Source organism: Eleutherodactylus coqui, chromosome 11, assembly GCF_035609145.1.
Source record: "Eleutherodactylus coqui strain aEleCoq1 chromosome 11, aEleCoq1.hap1, whole genome shotgun sequence".
Taxonomy (NCBI): Eukaryota; Metazoa; Chordata; class Amphibia; order Anura; family Eleutherodactylidae; genus Eleutherodactylus; species Eleutherodactylus coqui.
In genome coordinates, this window is record NC_089847.1 from 66,425,035 (window position 1) to 66,444,295 (window position 19,261).

The following is a 19,261-nucleotide window of genomic DNA, read 5'->3' on the forward strand; positions in this document are numbered from 1 at the left end:
TGGCATCCACACCAACTGATCTACTACTATTTGCAACTTTTCCACCAGGAAGCTAAACACAGATCATATCCGGAAAGTGACGAGGAATTATTAAAATAAAAATTTTTACAAAATCCACCCCACTGACTCAGCAGCCAATGAAATACAATGTTGATTTAAATGTCCTCACAGTGCAGCCCAGATTGTCAGGGCTGCTACACTGTGGAATGCAACAGATAAAATCCTAGGAAAAGCAGGAGACAGATTGGTTTCTCCACAATTAACCCTTCCCTAGCGTTCACTGCCACCTACAAAGAGATTACACTCCAGTGACATCCAGGAGATGCAATCAAGTAATGTGATGAACAACCCTTAAGCCCCTAATTAGCTACGGGATGATGAAATGCACGGACTACGCCTAGGTCAATATCAGAAAACGTCATTAACGCTAATACATTAACCTGAAGGCGCAGGGGTGAAGTGTAACCATAGAAATTAGCTAGTAAGTGAATGAGCCCCCATAGTAAGGCAACCTCAGACAGAAGGTACGGCCACAATATTGGAAGCCATCAGTACAACAAAGGACAATAGGCCTAGTCACAAATCCACGGATCACAAAAGGGGCACACAGACACCTCAGCATCCAAAGAACGGGGGGGGGGGGGGGGGGGGGGGGGGGGAGGGGTTGTTGTCTTTTATTAAAAAAATTCTCAAATCATAAGTGAAAACATATTATTCGGTAATGTCACGTTAAAACTGCGGAATGTAGAAAACCCGGAGCAGGAGGCACAACCCTCGGCAGGCACAGAATGCCCCGACCCCCAGCCCTACAAGTATTCAGAATGGAGGAGCAGGCCTTTAATCCAATGATGGGGCAGGATTAATAGAGAATAAGGCCTGATGAGCGCAGGGATATCCAATGCCTTCGCTTTAACCCCATCCTGCCTGGAGAGTCAATGCAACACCAAATATATATAGAAATACAGCATGTAAAAACAAACAAGGTAAAACAGTACCTGGGTAGAGGGTGAACGATGAGGCACCACGCCCGTCACACAATTCCTGGAAGCAACAGAACGCCCTAAAATTACAGAAAGAACGGATGGGGGGGGGGGGGGGGTGCAGTGAAAATAATGGCCTGTTACCCAGCTGAATAACTGTGAGAACGGTGTGGGGCTTTTGTAGATCAAGAGGGAGCTATATGACGAGCCGGAAAGGGTTAATGTTACGAGGGATGAACCGGGAGTGAGGGGGTATATTTATATATATATTTGTAAGGAAACATTAACATTCAAGATGGCGGCGAGGCCGAGGCCGCAGCACTGCCACCATAACAAATAGTACCTTAGAATTTAGTGTTCTTCCGCTCTTCATACCCGGTCACGACAAGAACGGTAAAGTTAAAGTCAGAACACAGAAAGTGCGGTAAAGACTGCTCCAACGTTTTACCTTTGACAAGTATGGAGTCTTAAGGGCCTACCTTGCGTTTCGTTGTCCGGTACTGGTTACTTCCGCCTGGCTAAGACTGCAGCTGGATCGCCGTGTCTGAAGCGAAGAGCGCGGATGGATCTGGGATAAAGTACCGGCCGGGATAGAAGGAAAGGCTCCCACCCACAGAGATACAGTACTTGAACGTTACACAATTGTGTGGTGATGTAGAAGTCTGCTGCACATATCGTGTAGTGAGGCACAACTGGCCGCCGTTCTGGGCTGAACTATAGGTTTCCTATAGGTATATGAAAAGTGTAATGTGTACTTATAGGGGGACGCTTGCTATTTCTTCTGTATAATCCGATAGCTTCAAAATAGGACAAACAGGTTTACTGCACAGCAATATGGAGTCTCACAAATATTGACCCCCTCCTTTTTTCGAAGATGTCAACCTGGGGGAGCCCTTCACATGGTGACGCAGCATACCATGGCAAAGATAGTTTTTTTTCAAGGGTGTGGTTTAAGTGAAAGCAGATGGCTATATACATTCAGAGCCCCTATATAATAGAGGGGTTATCCCACCTGAAATATCTATCACAAGATGGGTTATCCAAGGGCGCTATCCGTTTTCAAAGCCTGCCCAAATCAGCGCACCATGTACATTACTTTGTCTTCCTCCTGTTGCATACATTTTTTTCCGAAGGCCTCTTGCACACTGCAGAATCCAGCCCTGGGGGCAGAGGCGCCCTCATGTACCTCGTTGCTTTCGCTTTCATCTGTACTGCGGATGGTCCGCATGGCTCGCCATTGGACATGCGCGGTACAGATTTTTTTAAAACTTCTTTTCCCACGTCATCGCTAGGCGAAGACACGGAATCCGCGACCTTTCCGCAAAGTCAATTGCGAAAGAGCTGTGGATCAGACAGCTTCCATTGACTTCTAAGAAAGCCATCCGTGCAAAAATGGAGCATGCTTCGATTTTTTTCCTCCACTTGTTTCCACTACAGTTGGTTTCTGCAAGTGTGCAGGAAGAATCAATTTCCTATAGCGTGCTAAGGGCGGTATTTGCTGTAGATCCGCGGTGCGGACGTCATCTCCGGATTCTGCAGCAAATAACAGGCCAAACCATTTTAGAAATTATTTTTCTGTAGTTACATAACCCCTTAACGACACGGCCTATTTTGGCCATCAAGACGTAACAATTTTTGAGAGATTTTCATCTCCCACTTTTCAAAAGGCATAACTTTTATTTTTCGTCAATGTGGGCTTGTTTTTTTGCATGTCGAACTATAGGATTTTATTGGTACCTTTTTGGGGTACATAAAATTTATTGTAAAACTTTTATTTATTTTTTGAGAGCAAGGGGAAAAGCACATCAATTCTGCCATTGTTTTTTAAAATTTTTCTTTTACAGCATTAATCAGGTATTATTGTATCTTGTCACCACCCGCAAGCTAGGGGTTTGACAGGGCTTGGATGGAGGAACACCCCTGTCACACCCCTAGCTCCCTATTGGATGAATTCAGTAAGGTCCTAGCAGCAGCGTGTGTAGTGATTTTTGCCTGGACTGGAGGGTTAGGGTTAGTTTTCCTGTTAGACTTACATTATTATTATTAAACCCTAACCCTCCATCCCAGGCAAAAATCACTACACACGCTGCAGCTGCCCCTGCGCTCCCTCAGTGCTCCATGTGGCCACTTTTTTGCACCTGCTCTGCCAGCTGCCAGCTCCGTCTCGGTCGGCAATTGCTCCTGTCACTCACTTTTGGGGTCCGCTGTCCGTGTGCCTCAGCCGCCGGCCCCACTCTAGCCTCGGTCTTCCTGCTGTGTCAGGATGGCACTTGGAGGATTTAACAGGTCGCAGCTCCCAGCCTCGCCGGTGTCCTCCTGCGCCTCTGTCGCTTCTGCCTCTGTCGCCGCTCCCGGGCTCGCTGCAGTGTTTTCCTGCCGTCTCAGAACGGCACTGCCAGATATCCGGCGCCTCTGGCTCTGCCTGCGCTGCTGCGGCTCCCTGTCTCGCCACTGTCCTCCTGGCCTGTCTGAATTTAGTAACGCCCTCCCAGCCAATCAGAAGCTGGGGGTGTTACTTAATTGTTTGACAGCTGGTACCTTGTCATCACCCTTAACTTCTGGTGGTGACAAGGTACAATAATACCTTGTAATCATACAGGATAATTGACACAATACATTTATTCTGCTGGCTGGTACCATTTAAATACCAAAAATATAATTGTTTTAGGTTTTTCAAATTTTGCAAAATAAAAAAATCCTTTTTTTTAAAAAATTAAATAATCTTTATATTGCCGCATTCAAAATCCCATATCTTACTATTGACGTAGCTCTGTGAGGGCTTTTTTTTGTGTGACTGGGTATAGTTTTGATTTGTACCATTTTGGGGTACATACGACTTTTTTATAACTTTTATTGCGTTTTTTGGGAGGTAAAACAAACAAAAGAAACATTTTGCCTCCGCTATTTTATGTGTTTTGCCGTGCAGGATAAATAATGAATTCAATCTATAGCACAGGTCATTATGGACACGATGATACCAAATACATAGGGGTTTTCATAATTTTATTTCTATACACGTAAGGGAAAAATGAGCAAAAAAGGGTTTTTTGTTTACATGTTTTTTAATGTCCCTGTAGGTGACTTGCATCATAGCAGCTATGATAAGGCATTACAGGACTTCTGTACTGCAATGCCTTATTACTTGCAATAGCATAGGCAATGGCAAACTGGGACGCCAGTATCTGGCGTTCTTTTGCCATGGCAGTTCCTTGGCCCTCCACAATTACATCGCACAAGTCCAATGACATCATAGAGGGAGTGTCCTCCCTCTGCGAACCCTCTACATAGATCGCGGCATGTAGGGGGTTAAACAGCGTGGGGTCCTGCCACCTTGTTTGTGCACATGTGCTATGAAGCAAGGCGTATGCATCTCAACTTTACCAGTGCATGCGCCAGAAGATGTGGCAGATGGATCATCCTGCTGCTGGAGTGGAGTCTTGGTCTGTTCAGCGCATACAGATACGTTGAGAATGGCAATAGTGGCCAGAGATGCAAATTAACCTCTTGCAACGCATTTTTACATTAGTAATAATTTTCTGTACATCCAAAACAGTTGAAAATGTGCCAGAATTCACAAGCAACACTGCAAATGGGGGTCAAACATAATAAGTCTGCCAGCCACCTACATGAAGCAATCTCTTGATGTCACCAGACTTATGCCCTCTTTTCCAATCAGCGTGTGTGGGGGCCTATAGATGCGGAATATCTAAGTGCAAATGTTGTCAAAACATCCAACATGGTACCAAAAAGATAAATATTGGAAATGGGAAGATTTTCCAGATTAGACAGTATTTGAACTATGGCTCCTCTTATCTTAAATATTTAATTGAATGACCTTGTGGACTCCGGTATGTAGGGCGTACCACCAATGCCCTACGAGTCCGTGCCAACCAGCACCGCTCCAACATCAAGAAAGGACACTTACTCCACAGCGTCTTCAAACATTTTTTTCCAAGTACATTTTAATGACGCATCCTCTTTATGGATAACACCTATTGAAAAAGTCACATATGGTCTTTTTCACAATTAAAAAGTAAAGAGATGTTTTGGATCTTCCGTTTGGTTACCCTTAAAGGGGTTCTGACATCAAAAAAAAAAATTGTACTCACCTTGCCTGGCCTGGCCCGATCGCCAGGCATGTCCCCTCCAGCCGGCATCATCTTCTGTGCCTTTAAAGCAGAGCAGGAGCGGTCAAAAAGACCGCTTCCTGCTCTGGTCCGTCCGTCAGGCACTTCCGAGGTGAACGGACGGACCGCCCACAGCAAGCACGTCACAAGCAGTGCTTGCTGTGGGCGGCCTGTCCGTCCTGCTGAACTCCGGAGTGCTGCGCATGCGCAGTGGAGATGCAGCCCGTCCTGACTCCTGTCAGAGGGCACCTCTCCACTGCGCATGCGCGCGATCCCGGAGCGGCGCGGCTCGTGCAGACAGAAGAGGAGGAACAGCGCCTGCCGGGAGATGACCCCCCCGATGTCAACAACAACAGAAGAACAGGTAAGTATTATCTTTCTATGCTTTAGCAGCCATTAAACCATGGGTTCCCTGGGTCCATTAGGCAGACCAGGGAACAATGGCTGCTAAAGCATAAAAACATTATTTGTGTCAGAACCCCTTTAAACCTGGAGGTCTCAATGAGGTCATAGAAAAAATATAACACCTCGCATCAAATCATATATTTACTGTATTCCTGTGTGATCTCTGTATTAATAATGGATGTATTCCTTTTATTATCAAATATCTTTTCTAATGTCCACTTAACACAAAATCTGGGCAATTAAAGAGTTTACAATTTATGAGGAGACAGTGGGGCACAGGAACTTGCAATCTATGTGGAGGGGGGCACAAGAGCTTACAATCTACGAGGAGATTGGGCTTCAAGAGCTTACAATTTATGAGGAGATAGTGGGGCACAGGAGCTTACAATCTATGAGGAGATGGGGTAAAAGAGTATGAGGAAATTGGGGAAACGTAAAAGTTTACAATCTATGAGGAGATGAGGCCCAAGAGCTTACAACCTACAAGGAAATTGGGGCAGCACAAGATCTTACAATCTATGATTAGATGAGATGGGTGGGGGGAGTTGCTTACAATTTATGAGGTGATTGTGGCATCATTACAATTTACAGTCTGATGAGAAGTGAGGAGCAAGAACTTACAATCTATGAGAAGGTTTAGCACAAGGGCTTGTAGTCTACGAGGAAATAGGGGTGACAAAAGAATTAACAGTGCTTGTTACGAGTAATTGGTAACTTTTTAATAACAAATCTATAGAATGCATAAAGCTTTATGAGCTGCTTAACTGCCGCAATATATGTCAATATATGAATACCATTCCGATGCATGGTTTGTGATGATACAATTGTTCAGCTGTTTTGTGGATATGTTCATTGATGACACATATTGCCTTTCTTTATAACTGCTTTGAGTGAGATTCAGAATTCACTGTCATACACTAAACCAGTGATGGGCAACCTTTTTGGCTTGGTGTGTCAAAATACGCCGAAAAAACGAGCATAACTCCAGTGGTGTGTCACTTCAAGAAAAAAAAACATTTGTGATATTTATAGTTTAAATAACAAAAATGTAAACTTGTAACATATAACTGTATTGAATAAACCAAAAACTTAATATTTTAACTTACCTGTTAGTGATTTCTTTGTTCATCCGTCAGTCGGTTTCTTTTGTTGGTCTTGATATTATTTAACAGTCCAATATTAAACCTTAAACTTGTGTGGGATGCCGTGAACTGAGATAAGTGAGGGGAAGGGGAATTCTTTAACTAACCTGCCTATTAGGGACTTTTTTGTTGCTGAATTTCATTGGCTAAATCTTCAATTGAAGGTTGGTATTTTGTACACTTCAAGCCCAAGCAAGCGTTACTAACTTCATCTGTCAGTCTGTTTCTTTTGTTGGTTTTGATATAATTTAACACTGAGAATAAGGCCTCACAAAAGTACGTAGAGGGAAAAATTGTGAGTAAAGCCATTGCCATATTTTTGAGGGTGCTAAAAGTGTCTGCTAATCGTTTCCAGGCACTCCAAATTTCCTGTTCGTAGTGGCATTCCTCTTGATTCTCCAAGTGGCACCTTTCCAGATTCTCAAGCTTTGACCTCAAGTCGACAAACACCTGAGCCCAGATACTGTCTTGAAATTCTGTAAGTTGCATCTCCAAATCATCAATTTGCCTCCATTGGAAACCATTTAATTCCAAACTACTATAGACGACTACATCAGGATGCTTAAAGGGGTTGTCCCGCGCCGAAACGGGTTTTTTTTTTTTTCAAACCCCCCCCGTTCGGCGCGAGACAACCCCGATGCAGGGACGTACAGAAAGCTTACCGGAGCGCTTACCTTAATCCCCGCGCTCCGGTGACTTCTATACTTACCTGTGAAGATGGCCGCCGGAATCCTCTTCCTCCGTGGACCGCAGCTCTTCTGTGCGGTCCATTGCCGATTCCAGCCTCCTGATTGGCTGGAATCGGCACGTGACGGGGCGGAGCTACACGGAGCCTGCATTCTGCACGAGCGGCTCCATTGAAGAGAGCAGAAGACCAGGACTGCGCAAGCGCGGCTAATTTGGCCATCGGAGGGCGAAAATTAGTCGGCACCATGGAGACGAGGACGCCAGCAACGGAGCAGGTAAGTAAAAAACTTTTTATAACTTCTGTATGGCTCATAATTAATGCACAATGTACATTACAAAGTGCATTAATATGGCCATACAGAAGTGTATAGACCCACTTGCTGCCGCGGGACAACCCCTTTAATTATTTTCATGGTCTGTTCTAGGCTTCTAAATTGATTAAATCTATCACTGAACTGGTCAAGTAACGAGCCTAGAACATGCTGGTACTTTGTATGCAAGGGTTCCATTTCATTGGGTACAGCTGCACCCAATGTATCTTTAATAAATTCTCCCTCACTGAGTGCTTTTCCATGCTGAGCTACGGAGTGAGCAATGCTCAAACTTGCAGACGTTAAGTTTGTAGAGCCTGTTACAAATTTAAGGATGGAATTAGATTGGCTCTTATAAAGGTGTAGCTGCCTGGAAATGTATTCCTTCCTTTCATCCTCACTTTTTTTCAAGAGCTGGGAATGATTAGTTTCAAAATGTCCATAATTTATTCCATGTTCTGCTTACTACCGTTTCAGTACATAGAACGCAGAATGATCTGCCATTTTTTTCTATAATGCCATACATCTCGGTCCACATCTCTTGAAAGGGTCGGCTACTGCTACTACTACCACTCCCTTTACTTAACCTTGTTTTTTTATTTTTTGGGTTCTCCATCAGGGCTGCAATGACAGAAGATAGATAGAATGACAGAAGATAGATAGAATTATACTGCTATGCTATACTGTTATGCTGCTATTTAAGATGGCTGCCGCACAGGCCCTCCCCTCACGTATCTCAATAATGGTGCACTGGGTGGTTGCTGGTGTCTGCTGGTAATGGCGCTGGTGCTTTTTAAAATGGCTGCCGCACAGGCCCTCCCCTCACGTATCTCAATAATGGTGCACTGGGTGGTTGCTGGTGCCTGCTGGTAATGGCGCTGGTGCTTTTTAAAATGGCTGCCGCACAGGCCCTCCCCTCACGTATCTCAATAATAGTGCACTGGGTGGTTGCTGGTGCCTGCTGGTAATGGTGCTGGTGCTTTTTAAAATGGCTGCTGCACAGGCCCTCCCCTCACTTATCTCAGTAATGGTGCGCTGGGTGCTGCTGGTAATGGTGCTGGTGCTTCTTAAAATGGCTGCAGCACAGGCCCTCCCCTCACTTATCTCAGTAATGGTGCGCTCGGTGCCTGCTGGTAATGGTGCTGGTGCTTTTTAAAATGGCTGCAGCACAGGCCCTCCCCTCACTTATCTCAGTAATGGTGCACTGGGTGCCTGCTGGTAATGGCGCTGGTACTGGTGCTGGTGCTTTTTAAAATGGCTGCTGCACAGGCCCTCCCCTCACTTATCTCAGTAATGGTGCGCTGGGTGCTGCTGGAAATGGTACTGGTGCCTTTTAAAATGACTGCAGCACAGGCCCTCCCCTCACTTATCTCAGTAATGGTGCGCTCGGTGCCTGCTGGTAATGGTGCTGGTGCTTTTTAAAATGGCTGCTGAACAGGCCCTCCCTAGTGATGCTGGTCACGGTGGATGCTGCTGGTAAGATGGCCACCAGAGATGCCTTCCTCTGCGCACTCCGCTGCTAGAAGGTCCGCCAGACGGAAGTGAGGTCAGCGGCCTAATCGGAAGTCCCAGCATTACTAGATGCTCTGTGCCGGAGGTCTGTGGTTTTGGGCTACAGACCTCCGGCGCAAAGTGTCTACCCACCGCAATGTTTTATCCTCGGCTACTGCACCTGGCCGTGCAGGAGCCGAGGATAAAACATCCTGGTTCTCCGCATACGGCCGCATACTCCTCTGTATGCAGCCACGTGTCAGCGAACATGGCCACGTGTGTCGGCACTGACACGCGTGTCATAGGTTCGCCATCACGGCACTAAACAATGACCCCTGTCTTAAAGTGCATCACTTTAACTTCACTTCATCTCTTCACATTCAACAGTGACATTTTCAACCTCACTGACCCTTTTATAGCTTTCTTTCTATCATTTAATAGTTTATAACAGCTAGACTTTTAATTTAAACAGAACCTGTCAGTCTATATTATGCAGGTGTGGATTGGCTAGCGTCACAGGCCTCCATGCTCTGTGTTGTGGGTATTCTTGTATCTTGTCGCCACTGGAAGTGTGGGTGGTGACAAGATATAGGCTGCTTGACAGGCCGGGCACTTCCCCCCTCTCAGGTCCTGGCACTCACTAACAGCGCCTTGGCCAGCGCTGCAGTGGCTTTCCTGCGGCAGACTGTGGACCCGGATAGTGAGGGACTGTTGGCCTTCCTGCATTCTGCGGTGAAGAGTGAGTGGCGGCGGAAGAGCGTTTTCCCCGGCGGCCTGCTTGCACTGCCCAGTGCCGGCGGACAGTGAGGGAGCGGCAGCGCCAGCAGAGTTGCTTCCCCGTTGGCCTCCCTGCACTCTGGAGCAGTGGCAGACACTGAGGGAGCGGGGGACCTGTGGTGGTGGCAGCACAGTGCTGCCTGACAGTGAGTCACGAAGGGAGGGAGGGAGACTCGAAGAGGCTGGAGGGCAGCAGCGGATAGTGAGGGAGCAGAGCCGCTTCGCCCCAAGGCCTCCCTGCACTCTGCAGAGGACACTTAGGGAGCGGGAGACCTGCATGGCTGAAAGTTAGTCAAGGAGGAGGGAGGTGGACAGGAAGACTGGAGGTCAGCAGGGACACTGCAAACAAACTGCGGGAACAGCGCTGGGGTGACGGTGTGGCTGGCATGGAGGGTTAGGGTAAGAGTTGGTTTCAGTGTTGGGGTTAATACTGAAACCAGCCGTAAGCATAATCCTCCATCCTATCATTAAGAAAATCCCCACACTGCTAGGACCTTAAACGCTTGAGCCAATCGGGAGCTAGGGGTGTGACAGGGGCGTTCCTGCTGTTAAACCCCTAGCTTCTGGTGGCGTCAAGATACAATAATACCTGTGCTGTGTTATGTTAAAGGAGATGTCCCGCGCTGAAACCGTTTTTTTTTTTTTTTAAACCCCCCCCCCCCGTTCGGCGCGAGACAACCCCGATGCAGGGGTTAAAAAAACCACCCGCACAGCGCTTACCTGAATCCCGGCGGTCCGGCGTCTTCATACTCACCTGCTGAAGATGGCCGCCGGGATCCTCCGTCTTCATGGACCGCAGGGCTTCTGTGCGGTCCATTGCCGATTCCAGCCTCCTGATTGGCTGGAATCGGCACGTGACGGGGCGGAGCTACACGGAGCTACACGGAGCCCCATAGAGAAGAGGAGAAGACCCGGACTGCGCAAGCGCGGCTAATTTGGCCATCGGAGGGCGAAAATTAGTCGGCACCATGGAGACGAGGACGCCAGCAACGGAACAGGTAAGTATAAAACTTTTTATAACTTCTGTATGGCTCATAATTAATGCACAATGTACATTACAAAGTGCATTATTATGGCCATACAGAAGTGTATAGACCCACTTGCTGCCTCGGGACATCTCCTTTAAGCCTGAAGAGCCTCAATATTTCAGAACAAAATATACACATGGGCCACAATGCATACCTGTACTTGGTGTTTTTGTGACTGTGGCATGGACATCATGAACCTAGTCACAGGTTCCTTTTAAAAACCAGATGTGAGAAAAAGATGTTTTTGGTTCTTTAGGCCACATAAATACCTTGTCAATGCACACATTACATTTTAACATTTGAGTTGTTCATTTATAACATATGAATGGCTCTGTTACAAAAAGGAAGAGTTGATTCATATAAGGAAACCAGTCACCTGGTCCCTGTTGCATGAGCAGTCAGTGGTATGCACCTTATGCTGGTACGTATTATCCATGTATGTCTTATGAATTGGTGCTGTGTTGCACAATTACTTTCTTAGGCCAGTTTCACACGAGAGTGACGGGCTCCGCCGCGGAATATTCCGCAGTGAAGCCCGTCACGGCGCCCCCCAGAGACCCCATACTTACCAGCGGAAGATAGCGTGAAGACGCTTCCCCGCCCACCGCCGTCGCGTCATGTGACACGCCCACCGCGTTACATGACGCGGCCGGCCATGTCACGTGACGCGCCGGCCGCGTCATATGACGCGGCGGCGGTAGGCGGGGAAGCGTTTTCACGCTATCTTCCGCTGTGTTACAGCGGGAGATAGCGTGAACGGACGGCTTCCATTGACTGCAATGGAAGCCGTTAGCGCATACACCCGCGGCAAATAGAGCATGCTGCAGGTGAGGACGGGAGATTTCACGGTGCGAAATTCCGCGGTGGAATTCCGCATCGTGAGCATTGTGCTATTAGGCTCAATAGAACCTAATAGCAGGGGGCAAGGCAGCGGATTTTTGCCGCGAATTTACGCGGCGTAAATCCATTCGTGGGAAGGAGGCCTTACTGAAGGTGTTATCCGATTAGAGCTCAGAGTCAGAGGGCAGTGATACCCTGGGCAATCACCGCTTACATCATTTACAGTTACACTCAATCAATTTTCACAAACAAGTGGAAAGCTGTCATGCAAGTTGATGTAGGCAGGCAGAGCCATGAGCTCTGTACAGTGCCGCACCAAAGACCATGGATTACATCATTGCTACATATTTATTTTACATGCTTGCAGTGTTTGAGAATAAGGAATAAAAACGCATACTGCAAGTACCTGTCTCAGATGCATTCTGATAGTGGTTCTGTTAGCATTAAAGGGGTTGTCCCGAGGCAGCAAGTGGGTCTATACACTTCTGTATGGCCATAATAATGCACTTTGTAATGTACATTGTGCATTAATTATGAGCCATACAGAAGTTATAAAAAGTTTTATACTTACCTGCTCCGTTGCTGGCGTCCTCGTTCCCATGGAGCCGACTAATTTTTGGCCTCCGATGGCCAAATTAGCCGCGCTTGCGCAGTCCGGGTCTTCAGCAGTCTTCTATGGAGCCGCTCGTGCCAGAGAGCGGCTCCGTGTAGCTCCGCCCCGTCACGTGCCGATTCCAGCCAATCAGGAGGCTGGAATCGGCAGTGGACCGCACAGAAGAGCTGCGGTCCACGAAGACGGAGGATCCCGGCGGCCATCTTCAGCGGTAAGTATTGAAGTCACCGGACCGCCGGGATTCAGGTAAGCGCTGTGCGGGTGGTTTTTTTAACCCCTGCATCGGGGTTGTCTCGCGCCGAACGGGGGGGGGGTTTAAAAAAAAAAAAACCCGTTTCGGCGCGGGACATCTCCTTTAAATTGTTGACTGGTTACATTTCTATTTGCTATTTGTTTCAGCTAGCCTATATTTCAAATGTTTTATTATTGCATCCCCCACTAAAAATCTGTGAGTATTGATTATTTTAGCTAATTAATCTGACTTAAATTCTTTGTATAACATGGCAGACATTGACATATCATATGGCTCTGATGTTGATGTCCCCTACATTTAAAGTGTGATTCAAGGCTGAATTGAATATTAAGACAGAGAATAGTGATAACATTGTTATTGATCCATTTGCATTGAGCCAGATTAACAATTTACATGAGACTAACAGTAGAGGTCAAGCTGAAGAGGTGAGTATTATATCAATAAATAATACCCTTAAAGGGGTTGTCCCGCGCCGAAACGGGTTTTTTTTTTTTTTTTTGCATAGGCCCCCCGTTCAGCGCAGGACAAACCCAAGGGATGTGTTGAAATTAAAAAAAATATTTTACTTACCCGAATCCCCTCTCTGCAACTTCTTCCTTCTTTTCCTCCAAGATGGCCACCGGGATCTTCACCCACGATGCACCGCGGGTCTTCTCCCATGGTGCACCGTGGGCTCTGTGTGGTCCATTGCCGATTCCAGCCTCCTGATTGGCTGGAATCGGCACACGTGATGGGGCGGAGCTACGCGATGCCGCGTAGAAGGGGGCGGAACCAGAACGCCGCTCGTGCCCGGACCGACCAGAAGGGAGAAGACCCTTCTGCGCAAGAGCGTCTAATCGGGCGATTAGACGCTGAAATTAGACGGCACCATGGAGACGGGGACGCCAGCGCAGGGAAGGTGAGTATATAACTTCTGTATGGCTCATATTTAATGCACAATGTATATTACAAAGTGCATTAATATGGCCATACAGAGGTGTATAACCCCACTTGCTTTCGCGGGACAACCCCTTTATTACTCGCCCTTGTACTAGGACACTTATCCTGCTTTGCCCATTTATGCTTTTTCCTTAAAATCTACTTCGGGTGTATTCACATGGGCGACTGTGAGAAGCACTTGTAAACCAGCAATTTTTTTTCTGCGATTGCGATGATTTTTGATAACTCAAAAATCGACACTGATGAAAATGGCATGTTGTTCCAATAATAATAAAAGAAAATCACATCACGCTCCCATTAAAATCACATTTAAATTCGAGTGTAATGCAATTTTATTTTTGGTTCCCATGGGAAATAATGGGTGATTCTTGAACAGAAGCATCTAAAAATAGAAAACTCCCAGCATGTTCTATCTCAGGCCATCACTTGTGAATAAACCGATTAAAATGAATATCGCAGTCAGACGGAACTCTTGTGGGAAATTCATCCATGTGGATATATACCCTTTTAATAAAATAGTGTGTAAGGCTGAAAAAACATGTTCATCTAGGTCAACCTATTATCCTGCAATATTGATCTAGAGCAGTAGTTTTCAACATGGGTGTTATTGCCCCTGGGGGGCATTTTTACTTCTCAAGGGGGTGGTGGAACAAAAAGGGGCGGCAGGGGCTTGTTTGAACATAAAGGGGGATGCTCTGTGTTTGTGTTGTAGTTTTTTTTTTCGTCTAGTAACTATACTTTTCTAAAAAATTTGTAGTGAGGCCTCGGTTTTCAGCGATAGTCCGTCCGGAAAGCAATCGGTGAAATCCGAAACTGACGAAAACCGAGGCAATTATTTCCATATGAATTACATGTAATGGGAGTTATGTGCAGCCTGCGTGCCTCTATCATATAATGTATGACTTTTATAACTCTATGACTCCGCTATAAATCAATAACACTGGATAAACTACAGCACAACCTAACCCGCTGTATTCCATAATGCCGCAGATTGGCTGGAACTGCTTCAAACTTTCACTTGTGTGGGTCTCTGGGAGTTTTATGCCAAGTGTCTTTTCAGAACACTGAAATAAACTACAACTCCCAGAGACCCACACATTTGAAGGTTCCAGCTAATCAGCGGCATTATGGAATACAATGGGTTAGGCTGTTCTTTAGGTTATCCAATGAGATTGATTTGTAGCAAAGTCATGGAGTTATAAAAGTCATTCAAGAGTATATGATAGAGTAGCATAAGCAGTGCAATCTTGAAGCATACTTTATAAAAATGGCTGAGAAGAAGAAATGCCGTCAATATTCAAATGAATACTTGAGATACGGATTCATCCCTTGTCCTACAAATGGACAGCTTTCCTTGTGCCTGACTTGTGAAAAGGCATTTTTGAATGACACTATGAAGCCTTTAAGAGTGATCAACTTGCAAAAATGCATTCAGACAAAGTGGGTAAGCCTATTTGATTTTTCCAAGCTTTAAAGTCACAGTTTGAGAACCGCAACACTGTAGGCAAGCTATTTGGAAAATCTGCTCTCAATGCTGACAAAACCCCCCTTGCTTCCTATAAAGTCTCTTCATTAATACTGCAATGTGGCAAATCACATACTGTTGGGGAAACGTGTGTTACTTGCAGTTAAAGAGATTGTCAGTCTTATGCTGGAGCCTGACACGTGTGCCATTGTGAAATCGATTCCTTTGAGTAATGACACCATTTCAAGAAGCATTGACGAGATGGCTGCTGATTTGGAAGAAACGCTTTTGGACATGTTAAAGAACACAGGATTTGTAATCCAAATTGAAGAGTCAAGGGTTAGAGACAATGAAGCATTTCTGTTAGTTTACCTTTGTTTAATTAATCTAATGAAGAGGTAGTGGAGGAACTGTTGTTTACCAGAAATGTAACCACCAACACAAAAGGCTCCTCTACATACAAAAGAGTGGAAGAATTTTTCCAGGAAAAAAACATCCCTTTAACAAATGTACTTGCTTGTGCAGCCGACGGAGCTGCATCCATGATTGGTCGATATCGCAGATTTATAGCCCATTTAAAATCAGCTATACCTGGCATAATGGCAGTTCACTGTTTGATCCATCGGCGGCACTTTGTTGCTAAACATTGATACAAGAGATTGCAGGATTTTCTTCACTATGTAATTAATGCTGTTAACAAGATAAAAGCGCATTCTTTGAATGAATATCATTTCTGCAAGCTCTGTCAAGACCATGACGAAGAATTTGAACGTCTACTCCTACACACTAAAGTGAATGGCAAACAATTGAAAAGCTGACAACAGCACACACACAATAGCTCAAGTAGATAGAGGAAGGAACCAGTGGAGCAGAATATGCAAGCTTCCGTAGTCAGGTCTGGATTCAAGACCCCAAAACACGTAAATCAAACTGTAGTCGAATTGAAGCAGCATCCAAGGAGGTAGTTGCAAAAATAGAAAAAACTTTAATTCACCCAAAAAGTACAACGTTTCAACCACCAAACATCTGTGGTCTTTGTCAAGTTTTTTCTATTTTTGCAACTACCTCCTTGGATGCTGCTTCAATTCGACTACAGTTTGATTTACACACTGAAGTGAGGTGGCTGTCAAGAGGAAAGTGCTTAAGACGCTTCTACAATTTTTTTGATAAGTAGTCGAGTTTCTTTGGCCGATTGACCCAAGCCTTTGTGATGCAATCAAACTACGACGTCTTAACATTGCCTATCTCGCAGACATATTTGGCAAACTCAACAAGGTCAACACAAAGCTACAAGGAGACAAAATGAATTTCATTAAGGCTAAAGGTAAAATCTCTTCCTTCATTGCCAAACTGGACATTCATACCAATAACCTGAGTCAACACAAGCTCTGTCAGTTTCCGAGTCTTCAAGAAAAAACAGAGACAAACTTCAAGATGAAGACTTAGATGTTTTTTTCTCACACTTCAAACAAGCCAAAGAAGACATTCAAACTATGTTTTATCATCTATGTACCCTTGAAATACCAACGTGGGTACTCAATCCATTTATAGCAGACGCAGGAGAATTTCATCCCAGATTACTGTTACGATCGTGTGGGCAGGATACGGATCAGGACATCCGCCTACCAATGGATGGGTAGAAATACAGGAACAGGAATCAGGCGTCCACAACCAATGGACGGGTGGCTCAGACAGACAAGGCCCTACATCCGCCTACCAACAGATTAGGGGACAGAATACGGATCAGGACATCCACCCACCAACAAACAGGTAGAAATACAGGAACAGGAGTCAGGCGTCCGCAACCAATGGACGGGTGGATCAGGCAGACAGGAACAGACTGTCAGAAACAGACACATGAAACAAAACGGAGTTTACATGCATACCAAGAACATAGCCAACATACTCAGAACAGAACAAGAACATAGTGCATAACATACAACATAGCATACAACATAGAACATACCAACATACAACATAACAGATGTTGCACAGCATACAAACATACTACATACAACCTAATGCACCCCCTTTCGTAAGTGGGGGGCATTATGTTACGATCGTGTGGGCAACCTAAGCATGGGAGCCCACACGATCGTATCCAAAGAGGGCGAGAATGGGTGGGATGGACGCACACAGGTAGCACCAGGGTCACACGGGATTCACACAGGATTCAGGCAACTGACCCTGTTCTACGCGGGAGGATGGCATGGCCCTACCTAAGCGGGGGATTCGCCCCAATAAAGGGCAGCCCAGCGGTCTTCGGATCTGGGCCCTAGCTGATCCTAGGAGCCACACCACAGAACAGGAGACATACACATGCTAAATGACAGACAGAACCACAGGATACACAGAGCCAGAATACACAGCATACAGCAGCCACAATGCAACCACTAGAAACAGATGATAAGTTGAATGTAAATACCAGGTATTGGTTGACATTTTGTACAAAACATGGAAGCTAGCGGGCCACTTCACGGCTCTTGGTTATACCGCTAGTCCCTACACTAACCAGGAGTCCAGCAGAACCGGACAGAGTTCACACAGAAAGCTGCAACAGGACAGGACACAGATAGCAGGTCACGCAGCAAACTGACACAAAACTGACAGAATTTAAAAGTACAAACAGACATGAACCAGCAAGACAGAGATCACTCAGCAAAGCTTGCAACAGGACAGAACAGAGCACTGGACACAGCCAGCTGCAACATATAGAAACCCAGACAGACTCCACCCAGAGCTCACATGCACACAGATGGAACTCACAGCAAGTCTATGTGTCCTCATACCAGGGGGAATAGACAGTCAGCTACAGAGCTGACATAGGGGGCTGTGTCAGGGATCCACCAACTGACACACTGGAAGCAGAAAGACAGACCTACTTGCAAACACAGATCAGAGTGGGTACAAGCTGAACATGACTGATCCAAGTTACAGATGACAGACATAACATAACTGCTCACCCTGGGGACCCAGCCAGACTGACCAGAGGCTGGGTTTATATGTGAGCACAGACCCAGGAGATTGGCTAGCAGGAAGTACCACACCCAGCCAGATCAATTAACCCTCAACCACCTGTAGTTGTGCTGCTAGGAGTACATAGTACAACAGAACCCAGCAGCACATCCTGACAATTACAAGATCAGTTGATTGACTTAAAACATGATAGCTAAGCCCAAACACTTTTCCTACAATGTGGCTATGAATGTTTTTGGATGAAAGTGAAGAATTTCTATCCTATCTTGTGGCAGGAAGTTAAGTTGCTCGTGTTAGCTTTTCCATCTATGTACTTAGTTGAGAGGGGCTTCAGTGAGGTTTGGCAGCTCCTGACAAAAGCGAGAAACAAACTTCAGATGTGTAAGGGGTGATTTGAGGCTGTGGTTGACGAAGATAGAAGTAGATATTGCAAAATTGGCATCCTCTCATCAGGCCCAAGGCAGCTATTAATGACACAGATTAATTGTGGCAAAGATTATTATTACTATTAGTCAAATTTCATTGTTCTTGCATTTTAATTAGTCTTCTGACCATTAAGGATTAAGGGGTACCTTGCATTTTCTTTATACGTTGTATATTTCTATTGAATTGGAGGGAACTGGGCTGAAAAAGGTTGAGAACTACTACTAATTTAGAGGAAGGCAAAAAACCTCATTAGGTAAAGGCCAATTTTCCTCACTTGAGGGAAATATTCTTTCTTGACTCCAAACCTAGAAATCCAAAATAAATCTCTGGATCAATAGCCCTTTTGAAGTAATGAATATTTATATCATGTAATGTTGTTGCACTCAAAAAAAGTCATCTAGACCCCTCTTGAACTCTTTTAGTGAGTTTTCCATCACCACGTCTGAGGCAGAGAATTCCATAGCTACAGTGCTCTTATACTAAATAACTCTCTTCTATGTTGGTGTAGAAAACTTCTTTGTTCTATATGTTGCTGATACCCCTTTTTATAATCACATGACTTGGGTATAGTTAGATTATGGGAAAGATGTCCGTATTGACTGCTAATATATTTATTTATATAGTTATTAGATCACCCCTCAGCTGTCAATTTTGTAGTCTATCCATTCCAATTTTTTTTAAATCGAATTGCCTATCTTTGAACCCGCTAAAGCTCTAATATGTCCATCTTGAGTACTGGAGCCCAAAGCTGTACACAATATTCCACGTGTTATCTGACCACTGATTAGTAGAGAGGAAAAA

General features: G+C 45.4%; 1 protein-coding gene across 3 annotated transcripts in view; it reads right to left on the bottom strand.

Annotated features, from left to right (window-relative positions):
• Positions 1-1,620, bottom strand: part of KMT5B (lysine methyltransferase 5B) — a 47,936-nt gene extending 46,316 nt beyond the window's left edge. Inside the window, exons 1-2 of one of the 3 annotated variants that reach the window (XM_066582462.1) lie at positions 1,460-1,620; positions 996-1,041 (exon numbers count right to left, since the gene is read on the bottom strand). The gene's annotated coding sequence lies outside the window, so the exon portion shown is untranslated. Of the gene's footprint in view, positions 1-995; positions 1,061-1,459 lie in introns of all 3 variants that reach the window. The other 2 variants (XM_066582460.1, XM_066582461.1) reach the window with 2 other exon arrangements.
• Positions 1,621-19,261: the final 17,641 nt, after the last annotated feature.